The sequence below is a fragment of the Gopherus evgoodei genome, chromosome 1, assembly GCF_007399415.2.
Source record: "Gopherus evgoodei ecotype Sinaloan lineage chromosome 1, rGopEvg1_v1.p, whole genome shotgun sequence".
In the NCBI taxonomy this organism is placed as follows: domain Eukaryota; kingdom Metazoa; phylum Chordata; order Testudines; family Testudinidae; genus Gopherus; species Gopherus evgoodei.
The window spans coordinates 66,427,864-66,435,755 of record NC_044322.1 but is presented as its reverse complement, the minus strand read 5'-3'; the positions used below and the strand labels follow the sequence as shown (position 1 = coordinate 66,435,755).

General features: G+C 39.4%; 1 protein-coding gene across 2 annotated transcripts in view; it reads right to left on the bottom strand.

The window, feature by feature from the left end:
- Positions 1 to 2,990: 2,990 nt before the first annotated feature.
- Positions 2,991 to 7,892, bottom strand: part of TDRD3 (tudor domain containing 3) — a 274,263-nt gene continuing 269,361 nt past the window's right edge. For both annotated transcript variants that reach the window (XM_030566233.1, XM_030566247.1), the window contains one exon: positions 2,991 to 3,227. The gene's annotated coding sequence lies outside the window, so the exon portion shown is untranslated. The remainder of the gene's footprint in view (positions 3,228 to 7,892) is intronic.

The following is a 7,892-nucleotide window of genomic DNA, read 5'->3' as shown; positions in this document are numbered from 1 at the left end:
TTTACCTGCCACGTCCTAATACCTAATACAATTACTGTAGTGCAATATATTTATCATGAAAGTTGAATTTACAAATGTACAATTACGTAAAAAAAACTGCATTCAAAAATAAAATAATGTAAAACTTTAGCGCCTACAAGTCCACTCTGTCCTACTTCTTGTTCAGCCAATTGCTAAGACAAACAAGTCAGTTTACATTTGCAGGAGTTAATGCTGCCCACTTCTTGTTTAAAATGTCACCTGAAAGTAAGAACAGGCATTAACATGTTACTATTGTAGCTGGCGTCACAAAATATTTACATGCCAGTTGCATTAAAGATTCATATGTCCCTTCATTCTTCAACCACGATTCCGGAAATCCTCTTTTTGTTGTAGTAGTTTTAGTGTTCCTGGTGTAGACGGTATTACCACTTAGCAGAGAGAAATCCAACTTCCACCCAGGAATTGATACTTTCATACATGTTATTAACACTTCCTGTGATGGGGTTTCCAAAACCCATAAGGCTGAGACAGGGGAAGGACTAGGCCCAGAAGGCCCTGCCCCTCAGGCACTGTTGAGCATGCTCCTGGGGAGAAGACCAATATAAAGGGAGCTTCCGCAGCCCCAGTTAAAGGAAGAAAGAGAGGCCATTTCCAGGAGGAGCATCACTCTGCAGCAGCAGCAGAAGCTTCTACTGATTGGATGTGGCTGAGAGTTTCATCCTTCCTCACCCTGGCCTAGAACCATGGGCAAGAGGCACAAGAGGGCCACAGGCATTGGCCCTAAACTGCAGGGATTTTGAAGTAAAGACTAAGTAGACTACAGCCACATGTCAAACTGAGACACAAGGTCTGGTAGGAAATGGCCCAGGGAAAGGTGAGCAAAGAGCTGGCCATACCTAGGCCATCTCATGCCACTGAACATCTCATCCCCTCCTCCTTTTAACAACATCTTACATATGAGAAAACTACTGTCATGTCCTCTTCTCAGTTTTATCTTTCCCAGACTAAAGAAATCCAATTTTTTCAATCTTCTCTCATAGGTCATGTTTTCTAGACCTTTAATCATTTTTGTTGCTTTTCTCTGGACTTTCTCCTATTTGTCCATATCTTTCCTGAAATGTGGCATCAAGAACTGGACACAATCAATTGACACCTAATCAGCATTGAACAGAGGGAAATAATTACTTATTGTGTCTTGCTTACAACACGCCTGCAAATATATCCCAGAATGATGTTTGCTTTTTTGCAACAGTGTTATACCATTGACTTATATTTAGCTCGTGATCCACTATGACCTCCTAGATCCCTTTCTACAGTATTCCTTCCTAGGCAGTCATTTCCCATTTTCTATGTGTGCAACTGATTGTTCCTTCATAAACGGAGTACTTTGCATTTGTCCTTATTGAATTTCATCCTATTTACTTCAGGCTATTTCTCCAGTTTGTCCAGTTCATTTTGAATTTTAAACTTATCCTCCAAAGCACTTGCAACCTTTTCCAGCTTCATATTGTCTGCAAATGTTATAAGTGTACTCTCTATGCCATTATCTAAATCACTGATGATGATATAGAACAGACTCAGACCCAGAACTGATCTCTGCAGAACCCCAGTTGGTATGCCCTTCCAGCTTGACTGTGAACCACTGACGACTACTCTCTGGAAAAGTTTTCCAACCAGTTATGCACCCATCTTATGGCAACTCCATCTAGGTTGTATTTCCCTAGTTTGTTTATGAGAAGGTCATGAGAGACCGTATCAAAAGCCTCATTAAAATCAGAATATAACCACATTTACTGTTTCCCACTTATCCACAAGGCTTGTTACTCTGTCAAAGAAAGCTATTAGGTTGGCTTGACACAATTTGTTTTTAACAAACCCATGCTGTTACTTATCACCTTATTATCTTCTAGATATTTTCAAACTGATTGCTTAATTATTTGCTCCATTATCTTTCTGGGTACAGAAGTTAACCTGACTGGTCTGTAAATCCCCAGGTTGTCCTTACTTCCTCTTTACAGATTGGTACTATATTTGTCCTTCTCCAGGCCTCTGGAATCTCTCCCATCTTCTATGACTTATAGAAGATAATCACTAATGGCTCAGATATCTCCTCAATCAACTCCTTGAGCATTCTATGATGTATTTCATCAGACCCTGGTGACCTGAAGACATCTAACTTGTCTAAGTAATTTTTAACTTGTTCTTTCCCTTGTACACCACTTCAGTCCCACTTCAGCCATCAAAATAAGGCTTACCTGGGACGTGGGTGGTGCATAGGTCTTGTACTGCCTCTCTTCATGGGGATAAAATTTCACCCTAAAGTGAAATGTAGCCTTCCCCACATGGGGCCCCTCTGTCAAGCTTCAGAGAAGATTAATTAAAACATTTCCAACAGTAACTGAAGCAATAAAAGCAAAATGTGAAACAAAAAAGTGAGAATTTAATATTCAATACTTCAAGTGTACTTTGTGTTCTCCTGTGCCTTTGAGTCTGTCCTTGGTACTGTACGCCCAGTTAAAAGTACCTTGATGCAAAGCCATACCTTGTTGTGTCACATTCAGACAATATCTGTTTCCGCAGCAAAGTACAATCAATTTTTTAAAAGGAAATATGTGGCTAAAATTGTTTAGGAGATTACTGTTGAAATACTGACCAATTATCCTTCATTAGCCCTTTAAGCACATTTTGTGAACAACATAGCATGCAAAGTCGTAACTTTGGCCTTAGGTAATTTTGGAAAAGAAACATACTGAGCTGTGTGGGAGTCAGTCCATGATTCCACTCTACAATAATTACTTGAGATGTTCTAACAAGTTTTACAATGGTTATTCTAGAAAAACAAAATAATATTAAGGGCCCTATCCTGCTTCCATTTAATGTAGTAGGAGTTTTGCTGTTTTATTTAATGGAAGCAGGATTGGATGCAAAGTCTACTCTAAATGAATAAAAAGGATCATACCGAAGTTTAAGTAATACCTAATAATAAGTAAAATATAAGGCAAAGAACAGAATAGTGCACCATGGGTTTATTGATGGGAGCAATAACAATTTTCATATGTAAAAAGTATTTTGCTTCATACAACTATGAACTTTAAAAAAATCTCGCGTGCTGATCAGCTCTGGATTCCTTCTGATCACACCAGCCATCTTTCTTGTATCCTGTTCCTCAGGAAAAGCCAGAAGTTCTTCTAGAAGTCTTGAGCACTGGGAGGCTGTTGATGACTTCTCCCCCCCGAAGAAATTCACTAAATGAAAAAATAAGATACATAAGCTACAAAGCTGTTTTCTGTACAATTTCTATTTTTCATCCAAAAGGGTACATATCTATTCTACTGTACTTAAAGAAATAAGTCTTTTGAAGAGTAAATTGGAAGGTTATACTCCAATGCAATAGACATGACTGCTACTATACTACCAAAAACAAAAAACAAAAACAACCCCCCCTCCCCCAAAAAATGTAAAGCACAGAGAGCAGCATAGTGGTCTACCTGAAAAAGATACTAAGAGGGCCTGTCTGACGGCTGTCTTTGTCATGTTTGAAAACGCATCTACTGCAATGTGAAGCTAATCTTTTTTTCACCTGCCTACACCTCAGACAGGCCAATTTCCTCTGTAGATTCTGTTGGACTCATCACAAACTCCACAAAGCAAACCTAGTAAACTCACTTAAATGGAGAAAACTTTGAGATATACTTCAGTATCCAAACGGATTAGTGAACACACAGTTCTAAAGTTAAGCACAAATGCTTACTACTGAGATGGTTAAAAGTCTAACTCATTTCTGGAAAAGTAAACAGTTTATATTTACTCACAGTTACTGAGATTTCACATTATAATAGGCAAGGAGAGCAACTCATTTAATTTTTTGATCTAGTGCAACTGAAGATTCATATTAGTCAGTGTGCAAATAATATAGTTCCATAGTGAGTTGTAATGACAATGAATATTGGATCTGCATAACCCCACTACATTTTATATATGAATTGCATAAATACAAGTACATTAAGACTGAACTGCATTGGGACTGATAACATTAGCCAAAGTGTAACAATAAGTTGCCATTGGCCATTTATTGCATTTGGCCAATAACCCCAAGTTTTGGGCAAGAAATAGCTATTGGATGCATCTTTTTAAGAAAATTTTGAAATAAACAGCTTCTGTGCAGAATTGGAGGAGAGGAAATATCTGATTTCTTCAGCTAAGAAATAATGTTTTAAATTGTAAGGAAGAAGTATAGTGATATTTAAAACATATTATTAGGACTGTCTCTTAAAAGATGACAAAATATGCTGAGAAACTGTATTCAGCTTCATGAGACACCTTTTTTAAAAAAAATCCTCTATTTTCTTTTAAAATAAATTATATATCAATTTTCTCTGCAGAATTTAATTACTAACTATAGATAGAGTGTGTTTAAGTTTGTTTTGTTGTGCAGATATTTTTCCACCTAAATATAGCCACTTAATTTAGAGAGATCCTGCAAAAAAGCAATCATATTTGACATTTTAGAAAACTGTTAGGAAGATCGTATTTGCCACCCAGGATCAGACCAGCAGGTCCAGCTAATCCTGTATCCTGTCTCTGTCACTGGCCTCTACTTGAAGCTTCGAAGGAAGGTGGAAGGAACCCTGTACTAAACAATTACAGAATAATCTACTCATTGGAGAAGTTTCTTCCTAACTCCCATCAGTTAGTGGTTTGCTTATGTTGTGAAATATGAGGGTTACTACAGCCTCCCATCCTGTATTTTCCCCTACTATGCAACTGAGGATGTTCCCATTAACCATATAAATGCTAAATCCTTTTTTGAATCCTATTAAACTATAGGCATTAGATCTTGGCACCACCGAAGTCAACGGGAAACACCAGGATTTATCTCAATTTACCTCACAGCAAAGTTATTTTTAGTAGATTAAAATTTGACAACTTTCATTTTAATTAAATATCCTTTTGTTCTTGCAGTATGAGGAAGGGTAAGAAGGAGCAACCAAATATAACTCTCTTAAATCCCTTCTTTTTCATTTCATTAAATTAAACAATCCCAAAGTTTTTCAATCACTCTCTTATGGAAGACTGTCCATGCCTCTAACCATTATCATCACTCATCTGTGGACTTCTATTACTCTTTCTATATCTCTTATGAAATAAGAGTGACCACAGCTGAACATGGTATTCCAAGACAGATTGTACCATCAATTCATATAATGAAAATACAATATTTTCATTATCATTTCCTATTTTGTTAGCTTTATTGACAGCCACTGAACTTTGAAAGGGTTTTTATTAAGTTCAGCATGACACTCAAGTCTTTTTTTTCCTCAGCAGCTACAGTTAATTTAGAATCCAGGTTTGTCTTTACCCTACGAGGTTCAGAAATACATAAAGGCTTGTTTGCATTTTTAATTATCTGTGAAATTTCTGGTGTCGGTGACTCACTCACCTTTTCTCAGCAAATTTCTCAGTAAATGTCTTGGGCTATCAAAATAGAATTTCTAGAGAACACTAAACAGGGTGTCAATAATTAGCTCAATTATCACTTAGACACAAGTCAGGAATAAATTTTGTATGTCCAGTTGCCAAAACTAAAGGAATAATCCCCAAGAAAGCAGGGTGTTTTAGCATCAAAAAAGGATTTGTCCTTTCGCCTCAGAAGCACTAATGGTGTTCATTGCAGACTATGGGTAGAACATCCCCACTGCAAAACCCTACCCATGCCAGACCTATGTGGCTGTGTCCACAACAGTGCTGTATCAGCCTGTGCCCTGGGCTGGATTTCTAGCAGCATATCCCATGCAGTGCAGTCAACTGTGCCACTCTATAAACTCATGCATAATTTATTATGGGAGAACTAGTCCCAGCATGGAGATTCCACCTGCTCAATTCCCTCTGCTGCCAGTTTCTCAAGAGTTATTATCATAGAACTGTTGATTCTGCGTACATTCCCTGAATTATGGGTCTTACTGATATCACACACAGCTTTACCAGAAGTCTGGCAGCATGGAGGAAAGATTTCTTGGATGGCAACTCTGCTTAAAGCACCCTCAAAACTCGGTTAGAGGCTTTTCTGTGTGGACAGAAGAGGGTTTGGGTCAACACCCAGTTTATAGGTAGGGCTCTACCAAATTCACCGTCCATTTTGGTCTATTTCACAGTCATGGGATTTTTAAAATAATAAATTTTATTATTTCAGCTATTTAAATCTGAAATTTCATGGTGTTGTAATTGTCGGGGTCCTGATCCAAAAAGAAGTTGTGTCTGTGTGGGGGTTCTGCACGGTTATTATAGGAGGGGTTGTGGTACTGCTACCCTTACTTCTGCAAATGTTCCTGCTGCAGCGCTGCCTTCAGAGCTGGGCAGTTGAAGAGTGGCGGCTGCTAGCCAAGAGCCCAGCTCTGAAGGCAAAGCCACAGCCCACACCAGTGCAGATGTAAGGATGGCATGGTATGGTATTGCCACCCTTACTTCTGCACTGCTGCCTGCAAGGCTGGGCCCTCAGTCAGCAGCCACTACTCTCTGGCTGCCCAGCTCTGAAAGCAGCACAGAAATAAGGGTGACAATACAGAAACTTCAGGACTTCTCTTTTACCTATCCCTATGTCACTGGTACTTACATGTGCCACAACCATAAGCTCCTCCTGAACACTGCACATAAGTCTATCTAGATATCTTGAAAGGTCGGCAACATTTGCACTCAGGCAATTCACCATACGATTCTCCCAGTCATCACAAACCCAACTATCTTTATTTCTAATAACTGAATCCCCATTACTATTATCTGCCGTTTCCTAATAACTGGGACTCCCTCCTAGGAGGGGCATCTTCAGTGAGAGAGGATAACATGACATCTTCTGAAAGTAAGGTCTCAGATATGAGATTGTTTCCCTCTGCTCCAGCTTGATGTTCTCCTTCCCCAAGATTTTCATCCTTCTCAATAGCACAGAGGCTGTCAGACTGGGCATGGGACTGCTCTACTGTGTCCCAGAACATTGTGTCTATGTACTTCTGTCTCTCTTATCTTCTCCAGTTCAGTCACTCTGGTCTCAAGAGTCTGCACTTAGCCTCTGAGGGCCATGATCTCCTTGCACCAAATGCATACACAGTGATGGATCAGCCACTGGGCCAACGGGGTCCGTGCCCAGGAGCCTGGGCCAATTAGGGTGCCTCTGCACCCCGACCCGCTCTGCCCACCCGGCACTCCTGCTGGGGAGCAGGATCAGGGAGCAGCGACTTTCCCCGCTCTGCCTGCCTGGGGCTCCTGCTAGGGAGCAGGGAAGCCCCTATACCCCGACCCCATTTCCCCGGCAGGAGCATCGGGGAGAGGGGAGAACTGCAGGTTGGAAGGGGTGGGGAGGGGCCCCCACTTGCTCTGGCCAAGCGCCCCACAAATCCATAATCCACCTCTGTGCACACATATGCCACCTGCCCACAAAGCAGGCAAATATACATGCTGTATTCAGTGCAGTAAACTGGACAGCTCCCCCTCTGCTGTCAATATTCAGGTATACCTCAGCAAAACATTCAGTGACAAAAACACCAAATATATTTTTCATCTGTCTATGTGCTGTCTACAAATTGTACCCTATGTATGCACAATTTACAACCAAAAAGATACTGAGTCTTTATAGTTAAGAGGAAAAAGAACTAAATCAAAGCAAAATAGTATAAAATTGGTTGTATAAAAGCTTTTTCTTCTGTCTGATTGCAAAGGGTTGATTCTGAAAAAACAGAAATTAATAGTAAATCTTTATTTTAAAGATTACATATTAGGTTGTTTTATTATCAACTTGATAAAATATTTTAAAAGAAAAACATGAAACTTTTTAATTTAGTGTAATTGTTAAAACAAATATTTTACAACAACACTAAAAGACTCTAGTACATACATAAAGCTGTAATAAGAGTCATTTCTAG